Here is a 23574-nt window from a genome sequence, read left to right on the forward strand (position 1 = left end):
AAACATTTGCCACAACAGCATCAAACAAACAGAACAGAAACACTCAAACATATTGAGAAGATAGCTCAACTGGTAGAGCATGAGATTCTTAATCCCAGGGCCATGTGTTTGAGTCCCATGTTGGGCAAAAAGATTCCTTCATTGCAGGGGATTGGACTAGATGACCCTCATGGTCTCTTCCAACTTTACAAGTCTATGATCCTTCCATCTGTGCAAGCATTTCTGCATGCCAGATGGGAAGATCTCCATTCCTCGCCTTGTGTGATGTTCTGGGGGTGCTCCTGAACTTGGGCCTTTCCCACCAATATTCTCCACTCCTGTTTCACGTTAGCCAGGATAACAAAACAGAACCTCCATCAACAGAACCAATGCACTTCTGAATATCAGATACTAGAGAGAGACAAAAGGGCAACATGTTCAGGACCTGCTTGTGCAGGTCTTCATGATCTGCTTGCAAGCATCTAGCTTAGATCTCAGGTGAGCTGGTGAAAAAGAGGGCAGGGCTTCAAGAGCTGTGTAGAAGAGGGGACTTCAGTAGGTTTGTACCTTCTCATGCAAGCCAACCCTTCTGAAATCCCCTCTTGCACATGACTGTTAAAGCTGTTACAGCCATCCTTTTTACCTGCCCACTCTAGGTGGGACTTTTGGAAGCAGTCCAGCCTGCAACGAAAGTGTTCCTGTTCAGGGTTCCAGCTAACTAGCCACACACTTTTCCAGGATACTCCATGCCATTCTCCCTTTCTGCTGGGGCTTCTGCTCCCTTTTCCCTGCAACACTCTGTGGTCTGTGGCCACTTGCTTGCTTGCTTTAGCGATCACTTGTAGCAGAGTAAGATTATCTTCCATGAATATGTTCTTAACAGAGGCCACTAAGGTTGCTATGGGTCCACCCCACCCGCTTTTAGGGTGTGTTATCTCCAGTGGCATAGCATGGGGGGTGCAGGGGGGGGCCGGCCGCCCCGGGCACAACATCTGGGGGTTGGGGGCGCAAATCCATGGGTTAGGGGGCGCAAATTACTTGCCTTGCCCTGGGTGCTGACAACCCACGCTACGCCACTGGTTATCCCTTAATTGTTTTGTGCTTCCACAAACTCAAGCTTTGAGTTTACCCCAAACTTGGTAATGTGGCTCCCTGCTTGGGCACAAATGCTGCTGCTTTGGCTAAGAAACATGAGGGACTGATTTAGCGACCAGGGTTTGGAATGAGTGAACAAATGTCAAAGCACAAGATCCTGCTGAGGACTTTGGCGCCATCCGGCTTCCCCTTTGACTGTCCTGGTTTTTTTCCTTTTCTTCCCACGGGGAGACAACGGAGGGGCATTGATACTGTTGGGCAATCATACAACGTTAGTGTAGTTCCCCTATGATGGAAGGTGAAAGTTCTAAGAAGGAGACCCCGGCAGATTTCCGACAAGCCACTCATTGTGGGAACTGGGATCTGATCTGGAAATAATTAGATGCCCTAGTCAAAGGTTAAACTGTGGAGGTTAAGTTGCTGTACTGCTGGAACAGAGTGCCATTTGCGGATACATTTGGAAGATAGTTGGGATAGTAAATAGTGATTCCAAGCAGGTAGGTTGTCCATGGTTTAAAACCAGCTTCCTGAATTTTAAATAGCACATTCTCATTTATTTTTTAATTCTATTGCAGGGATCACTGGGTACCAGCAGCATCCCTAGGGAGGGGTTAGAGTGCTGGACTTTGGTACTGGGGAGCCATTTGTGGGCACAGCGGAGGAAGGCAGCATTAACCCTTCTCCACAACACACCCACAATGCAATTAGGCTTGGGTGAGGAAATCCCTATTAGATCCAATAGTATTTTCTAAAAGCTTAGACGCATCATAGGAGGCTGTCTTTCAGAGGCTGTTACAGACCCTGGGGCTGGGAAGAAAGCCCATTTGGCCATGCCTACTTTTGTTTTGGCCAATCAGTTTGGGGCCCGTAAAAGATTTTGGGGAATGTAGCCCTTGGCTTGAACAAGGCTCCCCAACCTCAGCCATAGAGAATCTATTGGAAGTGTTGCACTGGAGGCTGATTTGTCTGCATGGGAAAGAGTAGAGACAGGGACCTTCAGGTTTCCTAGACTCTCTTTCTGACCTAAAATGTGCTAACTCACCTATCCTCAGTTGCTAGATACACAGGGCTGCTGACCTCATTTCCTATTTCCTCCTTCATCCTCACCTCAGGAGAGGAGACGTCTTTGGGTCTCACCTACTGAGATAGTTCAAGACATCTCTGCCGTTTGAAAGAACTGGGGATCTTTCCTATCCAACTTGCATTTCCTGTACTAATCATAATTTTCTCTCTCCCCACCCCCCAAATTCAGAGTCTCTCTGTGATTATATCCAGGATAACATGTGCTCCTCCAACATGAATTCAGTATTAAGTTCAACTTCTGCTGAGTGTGGATGGGCGTCCATTTTATTTTATTAACCTCAAAGACCTTCATTACACAATTTTCTTTATGCCTTTACCTCTTCAGAATCTTTTAAAACCGCTGGAACAGTTTGGCCTCCTGTCACACCAAATGCAGACAAATGGGACTTTGAGGAGGGTGGGGAATTACTCAAGCAGGGGAAAGCTTAACTTGTTCAGTTTTATTATTGTTGATTGTCAAAGTATGTTTAGGGGCATTGCAGCCCATTGCCAGCAACCCCAGATATACCACAATGCCACATGACTGAGGACCTATCATTATCCTGGAATCTTGAATAATGACAAATCCTCAGTCATGTGGCAGTGTGGTATATGTGGCATTGCTGGCAATGGACTGCACTGTTCCTAAACATACTTGGACCTAGAAGACAGTAATTGTTCAGTAGCTACCCTCTTGTAAGCTAAGGACAAATGATCCCCCGTTCTCATGTTCACCAAGGTATCCATCTTCTGGTTTTGTTTTATTTCAAATCTCAACATGGTAGCGGTTATATTTTTAGGATTTGTTTTTATGCTTGGTGGTTTGATTTAGGATCACATACCCATGACATTTGAATTGGCGGTATTAAATGTACAAATTGCTTCCCCAAATCTACATGCTTCAGAGGGATGGTTGGTTGTTGTTTCTAAAAAAAATGACAAGCATAGGAGTCCTAAATTGTTTGTGACAACTAATCCTGCATATTGAGTGCTTGGAATTAAAATATGGGCTCTCTAGCAGTTTATCACTTTTGTGATTGAAGAGTGCCATTTAGGTTAAATGTTTGCATGAAGCGACCTTATTAAGCAATCCAGTGTGGTGTAGTGGTTAGAGTATTGGGGTTTGATGTGGGAGGCCAAGGTTCAAATCCACACTCAGCCATGAAACTCACTGGGTGACCCTGAGCCAGTCACTGCCTCTAAGCCTAACCTAATTTACAGGATTGTTGTGTAGATTAAATGAGGAGAGGAAAAACCACGTATGCCAAGGTGAGCTCCTTAGAGCAAAAAGTAGGATAAAAATGCAAATAGAGTGGTACCTCGGGTTACATACGCTTCAGGTTACATATGCTTCAGGTCACAGACTCCGCTAACCCAGAAATAGTACCTCGGGTTAATAACTTTGCTTCAGGTTGAGAACAGAAATCGTGTGGCGGCGGCGTGGCAGCAGCAGGAGGTCCCGTTAGCTAAAGTGGTGCTTCAGGTTAAGAACAGTTTCAGGTTAAGAACAGACCTCCAGAACAAATTAAGTACGTAACCAGAGGTACCACCATAATAATAAGAAGGGGTGACAGAGGCATGGTTAGCATCTTGCAGCAAAAGCAACAAAGGAGTCTTGTGGTGTCATAAAGGTTGCAACATTAATTTATTATATATCATCTATAAAACCAGAGCATATAGCTTATGCACATATAAAATGTACTAGCATCTTATCAGAAGACTACAGTAATAATATTTATTTTAATTTTTTATTGAATTCCTCCCCACAGAGCCTGGGGCAGCAAACAGATAGACACTTTAAAAACAGAAACAAAACAGAAACATTCTAAAACAGATTAAAACTTTCTAAAAACAATGACAATTTAAATTTATTTAAAGCAGTTACCATTAGAAACATACTTCCACCCAACTATCTGGAGGTTGCCAGGAACAGTATTCTTCAGCCAATAAATGCCTGGGTAAACAGAAATGATTAAATAATAAATACAATAGAAATTATAGTAGTAGTAGTACTTCTTAATTATTTGTTTATTGCATTCATATATCACCCTTTTCTCCAAGGAGCTCATAGGTAGTGACGGTGGTTCTCCCCGCTCTTCATTTAATCCCTACAACAACTTTGTGAGGTAGGTTAGGATGAGAGTGAGTGACTGGCCCAGTAAACTTAATGGCTGACTGGGGATTTCAACTCTGGTCTCCCGGGTCCTAGTCCAACACTCTGACCACAACACTACACTGACTATCTGTTTACCTAGTTACCTGCCTATCTTATTTTTTAGGTTTTTCAGTGTAGCAGCATTCATGGCATAACAAGCTTTTTCTATTCACTAGACAGCTTCAGAAGGTACTTTCTTAAAATCATTCCATAAAAAGCATCACATTTCTTCCTAAACAAAGGCCCCCTGTCCGGTAATTGTTAGTCAATTCTCTTACATAATCTTGCTTGATGTTGCAAGCTCCTTCGAGTACGGTTCACCAACGGCAAGCAGCATTCAAATAGATTTTAACACCCGCCCACACACTTCTCCGTCTTCCATCGAAGAAAGCAAGAGGCTCACAGCTCAAGGACACTTTCCTGTTAGGCAAAATGTCTTGAGGAGGGTGCAGAGCAGAGCTGGTCAAGGATGAGGCTTGGGGAGAGTCCTAAGGGCCAGATAGAAATCCCTTGAGGGATGCACCTGGCCACTGAGATACGCCACCTCAGTTTAGAGGTAGGATCTGAGAGATAGTCAGCAGTGGTGTACTTAGCTATCCACATTTGATGGTTTTACTGCAGGCTCCCTCTCTAGATACCACATGCATTATTTTGCCTGCTTCAAAATGTGGCAAGCCATCCCTGCTGTGCCCTGCTGCCCCTGCCCCAGCTTGTTGCTCATTCTGATGACCCAAAGCCCTCAGAGCACCACCATAATCCATTGGTACACAATGGTACCTCAGTTTTCAAATGTCTCCGTTGACGAATGTTTCGGAACTCAAACGCGGTAAACCTAGAAGTAAATGCTTCAGTTTTCAAATGTGCCCCTGAAGTCAAACCGGAAACGTGGCTTCCATATTGAGTTTTCCATATTGAGATTTCTGTTTTGAGACTTCTGTTTTGAGTTTTCAGTTTTTTAACATTTCGGAACTCAAACGGTCTTCCGGAACGGATTACGTTCGAAAACCGAGGTACCACTGTAGATGCTCCTAAAACATAATTCTGTGTGGTCTCAAACTCAATGTGTGGGTCAATCCATCTCCCCTTCCAGCTCTCTTAGGTGGTCAGCTAGCAACTATGGCCTCACCCAGAAGTCTAGCCTGACAAGAAGTAACTATTGATTTGGTCTCCCTGGGTAGAAACATCTCCTCAAACTTTAGTTGTCCGTGGTAGAAGATCTCTCTCCATCACCCCTGCCCACCAGCCACATTTAAGTCCATGGATGGTAGAGCCCTAGTAGAGCCATCAGAGGACTTGCGTTTTGTCTGGTAGTTTCTGGGCAGTAATAATAATTTATTACAATTAAGGTGTTTGCCACTGGTTGCTAGGATCAAATGACAGTAGGGTCAGTAACTGATCTCCAGGCAGATTTGTGGGGCGGATTTGGCCTTTGAAAGAATGGCTTCAGCGTACAACAGAAGAAATTACGGGCTTCCCAGCTTTACAGTGAATATAATACTTTATCTATGGATGCAGTTGCACATGGGTTAATCCCTCTGGGCTATTAAAGGCTAAGCGATCGTTTGAAGGCAATCAGGTCTCAAGCACACGATGAATTCATGGAAAGCTGCTAGATTCCAGGTGGCTGGTTATTTGATGGGGGAGGGGTGCATTTAAAGGATTACCAAGGATTGCTAGTGGAAAATGTACACTCAGTGGAGTTTTGCAGTTAACAGGGATGTTTATATACACATACCTTCAACTGTTAAGACCCTTCCTATTTGCTTTGAAGAGTTCCTCTCCTGCTGTTTAGAACAGGGGTCTCCAACATGGTGCATGTGGGCACACAGGTACTCACAGAAGCCTTCCTTGGAACCCACAGGGCCCCCTCTACCACCACCAAAACATTCTATTGTAGGAATAGGCTGTGGCATGTGCTTGGCTGCAGGGTGTCTGTGTGCTGCCCATTATGCAAGTATGCTCACTGGCCCCCAAAAGGTTGGCAATGTCCCTGGTTTAGAAGCAAAGCAATTTTGTGGAATATGGCACAGAAATGTTTGGGTGAAACCATGGCATTGTAGGCTGGATACTGGGAATCATTACCGTAAGTCACATACACAAGGGGGGGGGGGGAGGGATGGAGTTCTAACAGAATCACCTTCATAGGATGGGTAATAAATACTATAAATCAATATAATAAATAAAATACTCCACTTGTTCAAAAAAGCGGGAGTGTAGCACTAAGGACAGCTACACCTGTGGTGATTGCACCACTTTGCTTTTTCAAACAAACAAAACCAGATTTTCTACAGGCTGAGAAAATATGGAGGAAACACAGGGAAAGCACAGGAAGGTGGCGGTCGATTGACAGGGCACCCTCTCCTCAGGGTATTGCTATTTTCAGGATGGATTAATTCCCATAGTAGCAAATTCTGGTGGCACAAGTAAAGTTGATTTGATGCTCTGGGGTAGTAAATCTGCTTTCCTCGAAAGGGTGCTTTTTTGCTATAATGGAAAAATTATGGGGAAATGCAATGGAAAGTATGGGATAACAATTGCACCATATAAAACGTCCCTACAAACAAATCAGAATGAATGCCCACTGAACAGCCGAGGCCATCTAAGCCCCCTGAAAACTTTGTGCAAACAAATTGGGGGAATGGTCAATAAACTGGCCCTCTGCAAGTGACCTATGTAGGTGCCCCATAAGAAGTGAATGAATGAAGCATAGCAAATCCAAACTAGATGCTTAATGTGCAAGCACAGTCAGTGAAATTAGCCACTGTTTTTTTTTCCACTTACCCGCTGACAATCAACACAACTACCTGCAACTTTCATGCCTGTGACAGGAAATGCAAGTAGCAGAACATCATCTCAACATCTAAAAGCAGGAGGAAATAAAACGTCTGTGGTTTCCCTTTTACATTTTTTAAAAAATAAATGCAACAATCCATTGGCCTCTGAAAATGAAGTGTAAACATTGGTAGATTGAAAGGCTAGATCCCTCTCTGCTTCCACTACTACCCTTCTAGTCTCTGTGCAAGCCCTGAGGATCAGTTGTTGGTTGGGGCTTGTAAAGAACTGCTCACTGAACAAAGGATGAACAAGTTAAATCTGTTATGATTGATTAGGCAAGAGATATGGGTCACAATATAATGGTGGAAGATTGGGAGAGGTTATGGAAGAAAGGGGTTAAGTTCACGGCATGTACTGTATTAAAAGAAAATATTATGAAGATGATGTATAGATGGTACTTAACCCCGGTGAAACTAGCAAAATTCTACCACACTAATGATAATCTATGCTGGAAATGTAAAGAGAAAAAAGGCACTTTTTATCATATGTGGTGGACGTGTCCCAAGGTGAAAGACTTCTGGGAAAAGATTTATAACAAATTAATAAATGTATTTTTCAACATTCTTTTTAAGAAACCAGAAGCCTTTCTACTTGGAATAACAGGACTGGAATTCCCCAAGAAGGATGTCAGAATGTTTTTGTATGCCACTACAGCAGCAAGATTTTTATTAGCCAAAAATTTGAAATTGCAAGAAATACTGACAATAGAAGAATGGCAGATGAAGATGATGGACTTTTCAGAGCTGGCGGACCTGACTGGAAGAATCCATGACCAGAAAGAGGAGGAAACACAAGAAGATTGGAAGAAATTTAAAGAATATTTAGTGAGATATTGTAATATAAGATAATTAAGAAATTCCTAGAAGTAACAGATTAGGCTAAGGGATAGAAAAAGATAAATAATAATGATTATTATGGATTACAATTGGAAGTAAGGAGAAGAAGTCTGTAATGAAAGAGGATATTGATGCTATAAATATGAAATTGGGAACTGCTAAATATGTGTTATGATGAAATTCAGATTGGAAGGTGTCGAGGAAGTCTTTTAGCAATGTAAATATACCAGGGAATAAGAAGACAAAATTCTTCTTTTATTTTTTGTGTTTTTATTCTTGTTAAGTTTGTATGTTGTGTCAAATGTAATTTTTTGTGTGTGTGTTTATGTCTGTGTGCTATAAGAGAAAACCAATAATTTTTTTTTTGGGGGGGAGTAAAGGACTGTTCACTGTGCTATGCTAACCGAAAGAACCATTTGATTGTCACTTGCAAAAAGTCTTTGCAGTGCTTTTAAGCCCCCTTTGGCTCAACTGTACTCTCCCACACCTGACATCACATATGGCTTGGCCAAGATGGCCTAGCAGGCCAGATGGGGAGGGTTGGCAAGTCTAATATCAGGAACTGGAGTCAGGTATAGGTCAGCAATAAACAAACGTGATGTCAGTGAAGTTAACTCTTCATAGAAACCCAAACAGTGCAGGCCAAGTGATCCCAGCAACACCTCCCAGTAGGACTTGCCCCACGAAGGCAGTTGTGACGACTGAAGGTCCCCGCCTTCCCACAGCGGCCTAAGTCCCCTCCTCTTCATGGTTCCCCCCCCAAGCATTCAGAGACTGTGTCTGCATGCAGCCAATCTCTTCTCTGCTCTTTTCATTTCTTTGCATGTTCTGGGAGTCTGATTGTGACATGAAGGGGAGATTCCCTTCAGCAGCCTGCCTCCACTTAGCCTCTCCCCCCCCCCCCCGCCGCTTCGGCCTCTGAATCAGAACTGCGCTCTGCTACAGCCTCTTTCTGCTCATTAAACCCTGTTGCCTCTGCAGCTTCTCTCCTTCTCTCAGTCCTCTCCTTCTTCTCCCTCTGATCACTCATCGTCATCCCACCACCAGTTCCCTGGCTCTGAGGCTTTTTCCCTTGGGGGGTTCCCCTGCTGGTGCCTCCCACCACTCCTCTCCATCCAGCCAGGCTATGACATCTAATCAGGTTAGCAGGCAAAGGTTTTCCACCGCTGTAGAGTTTGTGAACTGGTGACTTGAAGCAGCCCAAGTGAGCACATGGCTAGGAAGGAAAGAAATTAATTGGTGAACCATTAACCCCAGCATAAGGGGAGTCTTATCTGTTTTGTTGGTTAATGGTGCAATAGTGAGGTTTGTGAGAGCTTTCGTTTCCTCTCCTTGCAGATCTGCATGTGCAATGACATTGGGAGCAATCTCTCTCCCCTCTCCCCTCTCTCACACACTGGCTATTGCCCTGATCCTGCAACCAAGATCAGTGCATATGAGCCGAATGTAATGGTCACTGGCAATGTGAATACACACACCTATCTCCATAGGGATGCTGATTTTTGTTTAACTGTCTGGATACATCTGTTGATTGATAACAATTTGGATGTGCCTCTACATTCAGGGCCAAGAGTTATTACATGTGACTAGTTGCTCATGGTTATAGCTAGATCAGGGCCCCAGGAATTTTTAAAAAATAATTACGTTGTTATGAAAATGCATAGATAGACTGTTTAGTGGAAGAAAATCTGAAAAAGTAAAGCAAGCCAGGGTTAAGTTTAAGACTCTGTAATTATTTTCTCCAGGCTGGTAAAATGTCATCCACTTTTTCCACAACCAAATGCCCTCCAGATGTTTTGAACTCCAGCTCCCATCAGTCTCAGCCAACAGAGCCAATGCTCAGGGGTGGTGAAATTGTAGCCCAAAACATCTGCATGAGCACCAGGTTAGGAAAGGCTGCATTTGACCTTTGGGGTGCACCACCAACCCTTCCCCTTGTTCATGTCACAACAGTACATAAATTACTTGTACTTCTGCTGTCCTTTGTAAGATTGGGGTGCAGGGCAGCAGGGTGCAGGAAGAGACAGAGATTAAACCACATAATAACATTTGCAGGCACATTGTCCACGGCTGCCAACATCTGAACTGTTGCCTTGATGTGGGATGATCACAATGGAAGGGAATGCAAATCATAGCAGTTAATAAGGTGGGGGGGTTGGTCTTCTTTAGTCCACAAAACTAAATCAATGTTACGTTTTGTTCCCTGCAACTAAACATATATGATAAATGTGCAGCTCACATAAATGGAATGCATGGAATCATTGACAGCAGGAAGAGTATAAATCGTTTATACAATATTCCCCGTGATTCATTGTTCTAACAATATACATTCAGCAGAGCATTATGAAGAAAACTCAGAAGTCTCAAAGATGTATTTACAATTCCAATGATTTTTCAAAATATGATTTGTTTTGTGTTTGCTGTTACCTAAGAAAAACTCATTAATGGTGAATAGTTGTTATTCTTTTTGATAGCAGTACATAGAATGTGTGGCTGGTTTTTTAAAAACTAGAACATGTGGCTAGGTTGTCAACCCCCATCACACTTTATTTTTGGTGGTTTTTGGTTTCTAACCCCCACTGAATTGTGCAACTCTCTAGATCAAATTGAAATGAAACATTACTGTGGCATAAGTTGAGGGTTATTCACTTTCAGTTATTTTTATTACGAAATGTCATTGCTATTTTTAATTATATATGTTGTTGTTCTCATTGCTAGTGACTTTCAGCAATTTTTCATGGCATGGTAACATACAAATAAATCTGATGATGATTGTGATGACTAGAGAGTTTCATGATGTCAGAGACACCATCGCATCCTGACTTCCCCTTTGAGGCATATTGAAGTTAGAAACAAGTTTCTAACTTATTTCTCCAGTAACTGTTTAAAAAGAAAACCAAGAAGAAGAGCCTTGGGCCACTCAAAAGTGTCTTAGGAACTGAAGCAATCCTTGGCCCACTCTTCTAGCATTATTCACAGAAGGTGGTTATAGTGGTTGAAGTTAAGCTATGCAGTACTTGAGTTACAGGACAGCTAGAGAGGCCCTGTCCCCATTCCTTTCGTGAAACTTTCATTAGCTACTGCTTTTAGAAGGCATGAATTTGCTAAAATTGTGGGGAGTTTGAGATGGGGTTTGTGGCTACCATTAAAAGTTCTCCGCTGCCCCCCTAAAAAAAATAATAACTCAAAGCACTGGCATCACGTGAGAAAATGTCTTCTCTCGGACTCTGCACTTTGTGGTGAAAGCTTCCTGTTGACTTCTCCTAAACAGGCTGTTCTAAAAGCCCACCCACCCATTTTCTCTTATACATTCTGGGCAAAGACTAACATACATTTCTGAGTAGCATGTGTAGCTTTGGAAAAGATTATAGTTTTGGACACATGTCCCAGCCTTTCTTTCACACAAAAACCAGAGACTGTAAAAAATATAAAAATAAAAAGGGCTATTATTAAGCTCCTGAAGAGGGTAGTTTCAATATATTCAAGCAGCTGGCAGGACATTCTGAGGCAAAGTCCAAAGGAGCCAGCCTTACTGTGGTTATATGCCTTTCTAACTGTTACATAACAATTTAAGTACCTATTTCTTAAACAGATCTCATGGCTGAGTGACCACATTCGAACCAGTGTATTGTTGACAGAGAGAAAGCCAGTAAGCTGCAGTTCTGAGAGAATAATACAGGACGATTTTACTTAGAATGCTGATGTATGCTGCTAATATTTATATCAAGTCATTAATCATATAGGCCTACATTTGTGTGTGTGTGTCTTTGTGGAAATTGCATCTGCTGAGAATACACTCAGCAGATTCTTCCTTGGGAAAATGAAGGAGCCATTATGAATATAAGGGGAGGGAAACATGTTGAGAGATGTTTTAGAAAGGCTAATTTCCTATGACGAACCAGAGGCTCTGTTAAAATATACCCCAGGCTGCTTCCATATGAGGTGGCCACAAGTGGTCTATTTCTGTATGTGACAACCACAGACCCATTTCCTACCTTGTTGGTAGATTTTTTTTATTTCCTAGCCTCTGCTTCCTACTCATCACTGTTATGTACTGAAGTTCTCACCCTGGGCCAGCAGGGGGATACTGTAGATAGTTCAGGTCCACATATGCAAATAAGGGATCGAAAGTGACGTTCAGTGATTGGATAGTTACAGAAAGTTGTTACAGTTACTGGAGCTCTATATAAGCAGGCTGGCTGAACCCTTCAGTTCAGTTCTGTTCTGACCCGTGAATAAACAAGAGCTGTTTGGAGAATCGTTGTGTTGTCTGATATGTTCACCCACAACTTAACAATCACAACTGGTATACTTGCTATATCAGAGCAGCAGTTACATAGGAGAAACACAAGTTGATGCCTGAATGGGAAAGCTGATCAATGTACAATGGTACCTCAGGTTAAGAACTTAATTCGTTCCAGAGGTCCGTTCTTAACCTGAAACTGTTCTTAACCTGAGGTACCACTTTAGCTAGTGGGGCCTCCTGCTGCCGATGTGCTATTTCTGTTCTCATCCTGAAGCAAAGTTCTTAACCCGAGGTACTATTTCTGGGTTAGCAGAGTCTGTAACCTAAAGCGTCTGTAACCCAAGGTACCACTGTACTTGATAAAGCTTTTGTTGTTTTAAGGTAGGCAGGGAGTCTGTCTGAAATATGGAGGTTAAGGCTAGACAGATGGCTAAACCAGCATATGATCCATTGGTAGTCTCTAACCTGCCATTCAAATTTTGCACCATGGAGGAAGCCAGAGGAACCCACTGTAGGTCTTCTTCTTCATGTCTGTTTTCACCCTGACTTCTACAACGGGAACAAATGCACTGTATGTGAGGATGGCCAAACCGAGGCCACCGAGAATCATACTTCTAAATCCCTAAATACTCCTAAATTGCCTTAACTACTCTCCCAGTTAAGACTCACATCTCTTTCATAAGGCAGGTTTGGGAGGAGACACTCATTTCTACACACAGTAGCCATTGCTATTATTTAACTGGGGAAACATCCAAGGGGAGATTTGGAACGAAAACGTGGCCATGAAAGGCAATAGCGAGGGAAATCTGAGTGCTCTTTTGGCAAGAAAGTCAGATTTGTACAAGGGTTTTTGCTTTGCTTTGTTGAGCAACACTCGTTTCAGTACATTTAAACCCTCTATTTTGAGAATGGCGGAAAGGCAGTGACTCAACAATGGCATCCTCCAATTGGTTCTGCGAAAATCATGCTCAAACGAGTTATGGTATTCCCTCTTTAATCTACTTATTTGATGGCTTCCCTTCTCTGTACCGAGTGCCTGTATTAGACTAATTCCTTGCTAAATGGAAGCAAAATGAACTCAAGTGACCCCTTTAAATCCAGACGGAGTATTTTAAGAAACTGAATTATTGCTCCTGTGCCACGGGAAGGTAACTGATACATCGTTCAAGCATCCTGAATATAATGTATTTTGTCTAACCTTTTGTCTGGCCCAAAGTGGATCCAATTCATCATTTTGGATATAACTCATTTGGAGAGAAGGAATAAACTCTCAGGAGATAGGTGAAACGAGATCGCAAGCAAGCCAAGATTTACCAAAAGGATGTTAAAAATAACTCTCATACTGTGTTATGAGCACCTGCATTTAGCGCCCCTCCCATATTAGGTTTAAATTATACTAAGTTAAAACCAGATCACAAAGAAATGATAGCCCCAAAAAATCTGCCTACTGATTTAATGGGAAATGCTGAAGGCCTCTGTGCTTAATATGGTTTTGTTGTTAAGTTAAATTGGCACAAGGCCAACAGACAGTACTGTATAGTGTTTAAGGAATAACTTCCTGGAAAGAAAAATGTAGATACAGTTTATTTGAGCACCAGCCCTGCTGTTAGGTAGACTTAGGTGGCTGCCGCAAGCAGCTGATTTTGAGAGTTATTAATGGATAGCAAATAGTTAGTTACTTGATTGATTTACTTAGGCTGCAATCCAAACTCCCCTTGTGCCAGGCTGAAGGGGCTTTGGACTGGGTGGAGATGCCAGTATATGTGACAGTATTGTTGTTATTGATTTTATTCTTACACACCACCCCAATCTCTTAGTGGTGTGAGATTACAGAGGACCAGGCGTTTACCCAGGGTTTGTCTTACCTTTGGAAATGAGACACAGCAGAAACTGTGCTGTCTTGATTATATATTGTTTATTTGCACAGTTTGGACTGTCTGTTATTTTATTAATAACAGACAGTGAGGAGGAGAGAAGCATGTGGGCGTTTCTGCTTGGGTGCCAAAATAACTTGGCCAGCCTTGGGTGCTATGCAACTTGATTTGGGGTTTGTATGTGTGTGGCATTCACCATTCTGTGTCAGGAAACAAAATGTCCTGGGAACCTCTGAGCAGTGTCAGGAAAATGTAAAGAGCAAGGATGGTCCATCATACAGTTTGTACTATCCACAGGGAAAAGGACAAGGAGGCTGGGCAGCCGGCCGCGCTGGTGCGGCTTCAGATTGGCCGCAGGAAGTTCCTGCAGCCAATCTGAAGCCGCAGGTGCCTATGGGCGACACCCCTTCCTTCCTGCTGAGGCGGCCACGTATGGCCAAGAGCCGAGTGGGAGGAAGTGGCAGCAGGGGGGAGGCTGCCTCCGCCGCCCAGCCCAGCCAGTGGCGTAGCGTGGGTTGTCAGCACCCGGGGCAAGGCAAGTAATTTGCACCCCCTAACCCGTGGATTTGCGCCCCCTAACCCGTGGATTTGCGCCCCTAACCCTAACCCCCAGATGTTGCGCCCGGTGCGGCCGGCCCCCCCTGCACCCCCCACGCTACGCCACTGAGCCCAGCGGCATGTGCCCTGTGGACCCCTGGCTGAGGCAGAGGACGATGACGATGCTGCCGAAGACGAGGTGGCGGGGGGGTCCTTTCGGGAGAGGGTGGGTCCAGCCCCCCACATGGTCTGAGGGACAGTGGACTGGCCTCCTCCTGAAAAAGTTTGCTGACCCCTGCTTTCGGCTTCTGAATACCTCTGGCACTCTAGCCAATATCAAGGACCTTGCTCCTCATTTGAATCATGGGAGGTCAGGATTTGTGGTGGTACTGATAGCATCACTGTGAACATAAAATCAGGTGGTCTCATTTGGTTAGGAGGCATCTAACATTGGCAGGTTGCTAGCTTTCTTTCTAACGTACCCTACATGGTTTCTAGGAAGATAAAATGAAGAAAATCCCATGGGTTGGTTTGTTTGAATTCCTTAGTGCAGGGGTGTGGAGCATAATATCCAGGAGCCAAATGCATTTTCTCCCCCAAGCCTCACTATCTGGCTCTTGGGACAGTCCCTAAGCCACACTCCCTCCACCACCATATTCTCAACTGGCTTGGTTCAAACCTCCATTTAAGTATTTTTGCCTGACTGGAATGTATTACTGAACTCTGATGATGCCTCTTGCTTGCATGTATGATGGACAGAGAGGGGAGAATGAGTGATCCCCGTATAAATTCATTACACCAGTTATTCTCCCCTTGTCATTACAATAGACGTAATGGAAAAATTGCTAATCCATTCACTTGTATTGTGGGCACACGTTCATGAATGAGCCTGCTTACGTAGCTCAGGAAATCAAGCAAGCGGTTTTCACTACTTTGCCATTTCCGAACACGTTCATCTTTCTGAACTTCCTTTCAAGTGAATTTGAGCAAACTTGCTTGCAGCTAACCTTAGCCTACAGTGCCCACAAAGCTTTTGTCTCAGCTCACCACCTCCTGTTGCAGAGACTTTTATTGATCACAGAGTTTTCTCCCCTGATCCAGTTCCTTCAGTGGAGACAGAACATTTTAGAGAGGACAGAAAAAGACCTCCCAAGTCAGATAGGTGCCGTGGCAGAGTGGTATAATGGTTAGATTGATTGAATCTGCATTCTCCAATGATGTTTACTGGGAAAGATTGTACCTCAGTGGCTTGGATCCTGACTAGCCATCTGCAAACAGAAGGTGTCCTTTAATTTACAGGGGAAACACAATGGAGGCTTATCCATTAGAGCAAATGGGGCAGTGCCCCGCCAACCTCAGTCTTCCTTCAGCTAACCCTCATCTGCCTGTCTGATGTCATGGACTGGCTGGATGCAGAGAAGTGGTGGGAGGTACCATCTGGGGAACCCCCCAAGGGAAGAAGGCTCAGAGCCAGGGGATTGGTGGTAGAACGAAGATGAATGGACAGAGGGAGAAGAGGGAGCAGACTGGGAGGAGGTGACAGAAGCTGAAGAGGTAACAGGGTTTAGTGAGCAGGAAGAATATGTGGCAGATAGCAGTCCAGAATCAGAGGCAGAAGTGGAGGCTGGAGAGAAGGGGGTCCAAGAGGAAAGATGAGTCCAGCTAGTAAAGAAACCAGGGCATCTCCCTCCTCTGCTGTGACTAGCTCCATTTCCCCCTGGTCTCCCAAGACCCGAAAAGGTATGAAGAGGGCAGAACAGAGAAAGATAAGGCAACAGAGTCTCAGATTGCTTGGGAAGGACCCGGATAGTGGAGAAAGAGACTTAGGGAACTGTGGGAAGGTGGGGACCTTCAGTCCCCACAACTTCCTCATAGGGGCAAGAGCTACTGGGACAAGTTGCAGTGCTTTCTAGGCCTAGCCTCCTGTCTTGTTCATTTGAATCGAGTTAATTTCATAGATGTCATTTGAGTTATTGCTGGCCTGCCCCTGACACCCATGCCTGACATCTTCCTACTAACAACCAGTCCAGGGGTGGGTGTGGCTTGTCAGCTTCATCTTCCTTAGTCTCAGCATTGCCTCTGTTTAACTCAGAAGGGAGGAGGATGGGGACAAAACCAGCATTATTTGGCCCTATCTCTCACTGGTTCCAGCTCCACCATTCCCAATGGAGATAGGAAGTGCGCATTTACTTTAAACCAGAGTTTTGTTTAGACATTCCAAACAGGCTTAAATCCAGATCCAGTGCCCTGAGCTGTAATTCTGCAACAGCCTTTGAAAAGACTGATCCCTGCATTTGCAGAGAGATGCACTATGTGGATTTGAATGGTTTCTTGAGTGGGGGTGGGGGGAGAATCTAGGTTTCAGCCAAAACAGGCAGATGTTCCTTTACCTTCAGTAGGAGTATTTCCAAGTTTCAAAATCAGCGATTCCCAGTAATCTACAAATTTGTGGATGCATGTGTGTGTGTAGTAGTAGTCGTAGTAAATGGCATTTAAATGTGTAAATATTTAAGTTTGGAATGGAGATAGGAAATTTTGTTCAAGCAGCTACATTTTTCCTTCAGCTTTTGGAAGTCAGATAAAAAGAAAGGAGGTAGTTGGCTCCTTCCTCCAAATACCAGTCCATTTATCTCTCATGGGAAGCGCAGATTTAGTCTTTTGCATCCAAACAGATGGGCAAAACCTTTGCCAAGCAAACAGTTTTCCTCATTTGCTGGGAACAAGAAAATCAGACCCTTTTGTGTGTGTCTGTATGAGTTTTACTATCTATAAAAGAATCTACAAATGCCCCGATGCATTTAACGGCATCAACAATAGATGCAAAGAAATGGACAAACTTGGAAATGATTCATGTTTATATGTAGGCTCAGTGGCGTAGCGTGGGGGGTGCAGGGGGGGCCCGGCCGCAACATCTTGGGGGGGGGGCGCGCTCGCAGCTCTCTGCCCCTACCTGGCTCACTCACTCTCTCTCACTGCAGTGCTGGCTGTGCGAATCCGATCCGAGCCGTCGGGTCGCCGCCCACTGTGGAGGGGAGGGTGCCAGGCGTGCGGTGCGGTGCGGAGAGAGCACGAGGGACTATCTGGGGGAGGAACAGTGCAGCGTTGGGGGGGGGCGCAAATTACTTGCCTTGCCCCGGGTTAGGGGGCGCAAATTACTTGCCTTGCCCCGGGTGCTGACAACCCACGCTACGCCACTGTGTAGGCTGACAAAAAAACCCCCCAAATTTCATTTGCTTCAGATGTAGCAATCCTAGAACAATTGTTTTCATGTTCTCTATGTCTCGTTTTTAATTCATCATTGTTAGGTCTGCAATGTTTAATTCATTAATTGGTTAGATTAATGCACTGAGCATTTTATGTGGGTAAATTTTGTGTTGAATCAAAAGGCAACCAACAACATCTTCCTTTGATGGTGGTGGTGGGGAACAACTTCTGCAGGCTATCAACATAAGGACATAAGAAGAGCCTGCTGGATCAGGCCAATGTCTCATCAGTGGCAAATCAGATGTCTGTGGGAAACCCACAAAAGGATTCGAGCGCAAGAGCACTCTCCCTTCCTGTGTTTTCCAACTGATATTCAAAAGAATTACTGGCTCCAACTGTGAAAGCATAGCATAGCAATAATGGCTAGTAGCCATTGATAGCCAAATTCCTTCATGAATTGGTTGGATCCTCTTTTAAAGTCACCTAGGCTGGTGGCCATCACTGCCTCCTGTGGAAATGAGTTCTATAGTTTAACTCTGCACTGCATGCTCTCTTTTATCTGTCCTGAATCTTCCAACATTCAGCTTCACTGGAGGTCCACGAGGTCTTGTGTTACGAAAGAGGGAAGAAAACTTTTCTCTATCCACATTCTCCATGCCGTGCATAATTTTATAAACTATCATATCCAAGAATAACAATAGTATGTGGGGGCGGGGGGGGGGAGGGGAAAGGTAGACCTAACTTCTAAAAGCTAAGCTGTTTTATAGACATCTACTGTGTTCTTCTATTAGTCATTCCCATTGAGAAAAAAATGGAAATTACTGGACAAAGTAATAATGAGCAGTAGTGACCACTGGTGAGCTTTTCTCCAGTTCCACACATAATAAATAAACTTAGGTAACTATATTACTTTTTGCAGTCTGGGCACTGTACTACTGTTGATGCAAATTAGAATTGCATTGACTTTTTAATCTGCTGGTTTATGTTTATTTTATGGCCTGATTCTTCCTACCTAAATACAGAACTTGACATTATCAACTTTGAATTTTTTTTCTTAGTTTGGGCTCAATTCTCCATCCTATCAGGGAGCTGTAGTAGTGAGTTTCCTGCATCATCTCAGGGTTAGACTAGATGACTCTGAAGTTTCCTTCCATCTCTATAAACATGATTATTCTGTGGTCATTATAAACTGCTTGATGTGCTGCTCAGCTTCCCCACTGATACATTAAATGGCTATTTGGCCCATAATTTGGCAGACTTTAAGATGTTAGTAAGGTTTGAGCTAGGATATCATTTGAAGGTGGGAATAAGGAAGCCCCCTCTATAGATTCAGCACAAGTTAATGACTGTGATGACTTGCAACTGGCAGAGAAATTCAGCAGGGAAGTTGGCCGTTGGCTGTGGCAAGAGCAACAGAGCAACAAAGGCAGAGCAAAAGATGTCCATCAGCCATCCCAAGGTCTCAGGCTACAAGAAGATGAAAAGACATAAAGAATTCTGCTCCTGTGATATCTGAGCCAAGGAACCCACCCGTGGGAAATCATATTGGACTGACCAGCAAGAAGAACTAGCATAATCCCATGCAGAAATGAGACAGCTGTCTGAGCATTCTGTATCCAGAAATATTAGGTACTGGGAAAGTTTAAGCCTCTCTTTCAAAAGCTACTGAATGATTTCAGGTCTCCACAAACCAATTTATGTGGTTTTACTTTCTTCTTCTTAAAGAAAGTTTTTTAAAAATTTTTTTATTGAGTTTTACATAATCAGTTTGAATTCAAACATTGTACATCAACATCATCATTCAAGATTCCCTGAACCCCTTGACTCTCCTCCGCTCTTCCATGGTTACCATTATCAATCTTTTTTTCAACTGCCTCCCTTATGTTCTCTATTTTTTTAAACAAATAATCTATTTTACCATAGTTCTTCATATATTGCAAGCATTACTCAAATCCTGCCATCTTAAAGAAAGTTTAATTAGGCTAACTGACAATAATACACAGCATATGCACCAACTCCATGAGGCTGAGGACACCTCAGCACCCCCAAGTTTGTGGGGACGGGGCTGAGCTTCCCCAATATTGAGGGGCCAGGTCTCACCAGGCCACCCCACTGTCACTGCAGGCCTCACGGCCTCCTCCCGAATTGCATGACGAGTCCCCTCAATTTCAGGCAGAACTCAGCCCCTCTGATACACAGCATGTGGATAGGATTTGGGCTAGTTTTGAAATGAAAGAAACAGCAACATTTTCCAGCTTTACACCTACAGAAGACCGGACATATCCTCACAGACAAAATTAGGACCCTGCCAGGTCAAGTAGGGCCATAAGCCAGAGGTTGTCCATAATTTTTATAAGATTTCAAGAAATAGCAAAGTTGTTTGCCATTTCAGTCTTTGAGCTTATAGAGCAGAGTGCTGTCTTCTTTTTAACACTCTCACGCCTGTACTGACGGATGGCAAACAAAAAATGAGTGCAACAATGTTTTGTTTCTATGCTCATTATAAGTCACACATTGTCACAATATGTAGGGGTAACATTCCCTTGAATTGGCAGCCACACTAGCTGAAGGGAGAAGCCCTTCTTTTAAGATCCTCACTGCATCTCTGCAAGAATGCTCAGAGAATTTAATCTAAGTTTTGAATGCTTAATTGGCCATGTGGCAAGAAGAAGCTTTTCTTTCTCTGAGTTAACAACTGTATTCCTCTGAACCTTTTGTTTCAGAGGCCAAAGGAACATTTAGAACAAGGAAATCCTGGATAGGAAACTAAATGTCACCATAGGAAAGAGCAGAAAAATCTGCCAAGAAGTCTAAACTGGATTTACTCTCATGACTGATAATTGTCAAGAAGATACAAAACTGCAGTGCTTACTGCATATTGACCAATTGTAAGTTGGACACCTCGCTTTCAGAGAGCTGGATAAACTATATTATGTTTAATTTTAATTAATCCCATCAAGGAAATATTCTGCCCCAAATTACATGCAAAACAAGTTGAAATGCCAGTTAACCTAATCAGGGATTCTGCTTATGGTTCTGAATAAAGTAGTGAAACAGCAATGAAGCAGGCAAAGGCTGCCAATACTGAGCCATTTCTTACTCATAGTTTGGCCACTGTAGGAACACATGATTTGTATTGTACATTCATGATTATTTGGGCTCCGTTGCCATTAAAAGAGAACAAGGGAGGCGGTCATGGTGAGTCCCGGCACCTCATTTTCTAGAAAAATATCACTGGTTGGACCCACTATGCTCAATCTGCCGGAGCCTGTCTTCAAATGCAGGGGAGGTCCCAACATCAATGAGTGTTTGAGACCCATTGGCTACCCTCACCTGGTTTAGCCAGCCAGTCAAATTCATTCCTGAATTATGACCGCTGTCACATGCTGACAGCTTCTAGGAGCCACAGGTAAGAGCTGGGTGCAAGGTGGGGACCAAAGGTGAACAAACTACCCCAAAAGAAGCACAATGTGTGTCCCCCACCCGAGGTACTACCCCTCCCCTAACACCCCATACACCCCAAAAGAAACAGTATTGTCTGTTTTAAAGACTGATCACCTTTTTCATCTCCGTTTTCTCAAAATCCAGCCCAATAGCTAACTGGTTAGGTTGCTTGAAAGTGGGCCAAAGAATAATGCTATTATAATTGCCTGGGCCTTCTCCATAGAAGGGTTTCTACCAGTAATCATCCTGAGGCCTCCTTGTTCTTATTTAAGCATTGCTGCTGTTTCAATGCTTGGAAATAGTTACTGACCAAAAAACATTGACAGAGCTGCATTCCTGGCTCCAGCGCAAACCCCTTTGACTTAGCTGTGGGATTTTGTGTGAATACGACTGGCGTACGTGAGCATTTCTAAGCCTCATAATTATATATCATCAGTATTGCATAACATTTGCCCAAATGAGATCATTTTAGCAATTAGGACATCACTGGGGAATGTCTCAGCTAAACCTTTTTGCTCAGCCAACCTTCAGATGAGAGTCAGGTACAACTGGTCCCTTTCAAAGATGTTTGGGAGGAAAGAGACAGAAGTAAAATGCAGTGGCATGGATAGATAGATAGATAGATAGATAGATACAGTGGTGCCTCGCAAGACGAAATTAATTCGTTCTGCGAGTTTTTTCGTTCTACGAGTTTTTTCATCTTGCGAAGCACCGCTGCGTATTGACGGTTTCCCATAGGAATGCATTGGCGGCTTAAAAAAAGCAACTCAGAAAACGAAAAACCCTTTCGTCTTGCAAGTTTTTCGTCTTGCGAGGCATTCGTCTTGCGGGGTACCACTGTAGATATGTTGCATTGATGCATCCCTAAGATTTTTGGTGATGTGGACGAAGTTAGCAAATGCTAACCATATATCTGTCTTCTTATGGAAGCAATTCAGATGCATGTCTGACCTACAAGATTCATAGAATCATAGAACTGTAGAGTTGGAAGGGACTCTGAGGGTCACCTAGTCTAACCCCCTGAAATGCAGGAATCTCTTGCCCAACGTAGGCCTCAGATCCATGAACCTGAGATTAAGAGTCTCATGCTGTACTGACTGAGCTATCATGATTTGGAACAAACATTTTAAGAGACTGCCTATATAAAAAAGCTGAGGTGTGAATTATATAATCTGTGGCCTTTTTTCAATTTGAGAAACATTTATGCTGCTGCTGCTGTTATTATTATTTTATAATAACAAATTACACAGCACAATAAAGATAAAATCAATGGTTATGAGAGGGAGAGTTTTAAAAACCAAACGGGAGTCTGCCTGAAAAAAATAAAAGCAAAAGCAAAATAAATTGCATTCAGTATAATTTGAATACAGTGGTACCCCGCAAGACGAATGCCTCGCAAGACGAAAAACTCGCAAGACGAAAGGGTTTTTCGTTTTCTGAGTTACTTCGCAAGACGGATTTCCCTATGGGCTTGCTTCGCAAGACGGAACGTCTTGCGCCTTTTTTTTTAAGCCGCCAATGCATTTCTATATGCAGCGGTGCTTCGCAAGACGAAAAAACTCGTAGAACGAAAAAACTCGCAGAACGAATTAATTTCGTCTAGCGAGGCACCACTGTAATCAAAAAATAATTTAACTAATCTGACTAATTTGTAATCTTGAACACTTGGATTTGGCCATTGGCAACCTCTTCATTGGGACGTGGGTGGCGCTGTGGGTAAAAGCCTCAGCGCCTAGGGCTTGCCGATCAAAAGGTCGGCGGTTTGAATCCCCGCAGCGGGGTGCGCTCCCGTTGTTCGGTCCCAGCGCCTGCCAACCTAGCAGTTCGAAAGCACTCCCGGGTGCAAGTAGATAAATAGGGACCGCTTACTAGCGGGAAGGTAAACGGCGTTTCCGTGTGCGGCTCTGGCTCGCCAGAGCAGCGATGTCACGCTGGCCACGTGACCCGGAAGTGTCTCTGGACAGCGCTGGCCCCCGGCCTCTTGAGTGAGATGGGCGCACAACCCTAGAGTCTGTCAAGACTGGCCTGTACGGGCAGGGGTACCTTTACCTTTACCTTTAACCTCTTCATTATGCTGGAACAGGAATGGAGAGAGAAGGCTTTGTTATACATCATAACATTCATAGAATCAGAATTGTAGAGCTGAAGGGGATCAGAAATTGTTTTCTGGGCATGGACTCATGATAGGGTTCCACTGCAGTTCTAGGAAATGAGAAAGTTGTAGATTCCTCATACAATATTTGGTTCAACTAGTCAGTTTGGAACCACTTGCTGGAGAAGCAGTGGATCTAGAAGAAAGCAGCAGAA

General features: G+C 43.7%; 1 long non-coding RNA gene across 1 annotated transcript in view; it reads left to right on the plus strand.

The window, feature by feature from the left end:
* The window catches only part of LOC310681710, a 53293-nt gene that overhangs the window by 29184 nt on the left and 535 nt on the right, over positions 1–23574 (plus strand). Inside the window, exon 3 of the long non-coding RNA XR_014513538.1 lies at positions 20547–20711. This is a non-coding gene — a long non-coding RNA (uncharacterized lncRNA). The remainder of the gene's footprint in view (positions 1–20546; positions 20712–23574) is intronic.

The sequence above is a fragment of the Podarcis tiliguerta genome (assembly GCF_965153285.1).
Source record: "Podarcis tiliguerta genome assembly, chromosome: 7".
Classification (NCBI taxonomy): Eukaryota; Metazoa; Chordata; class Lepidosauria; order Squamata; family Lacertidae; genus Podarcis; species Podarcis tiliguerta.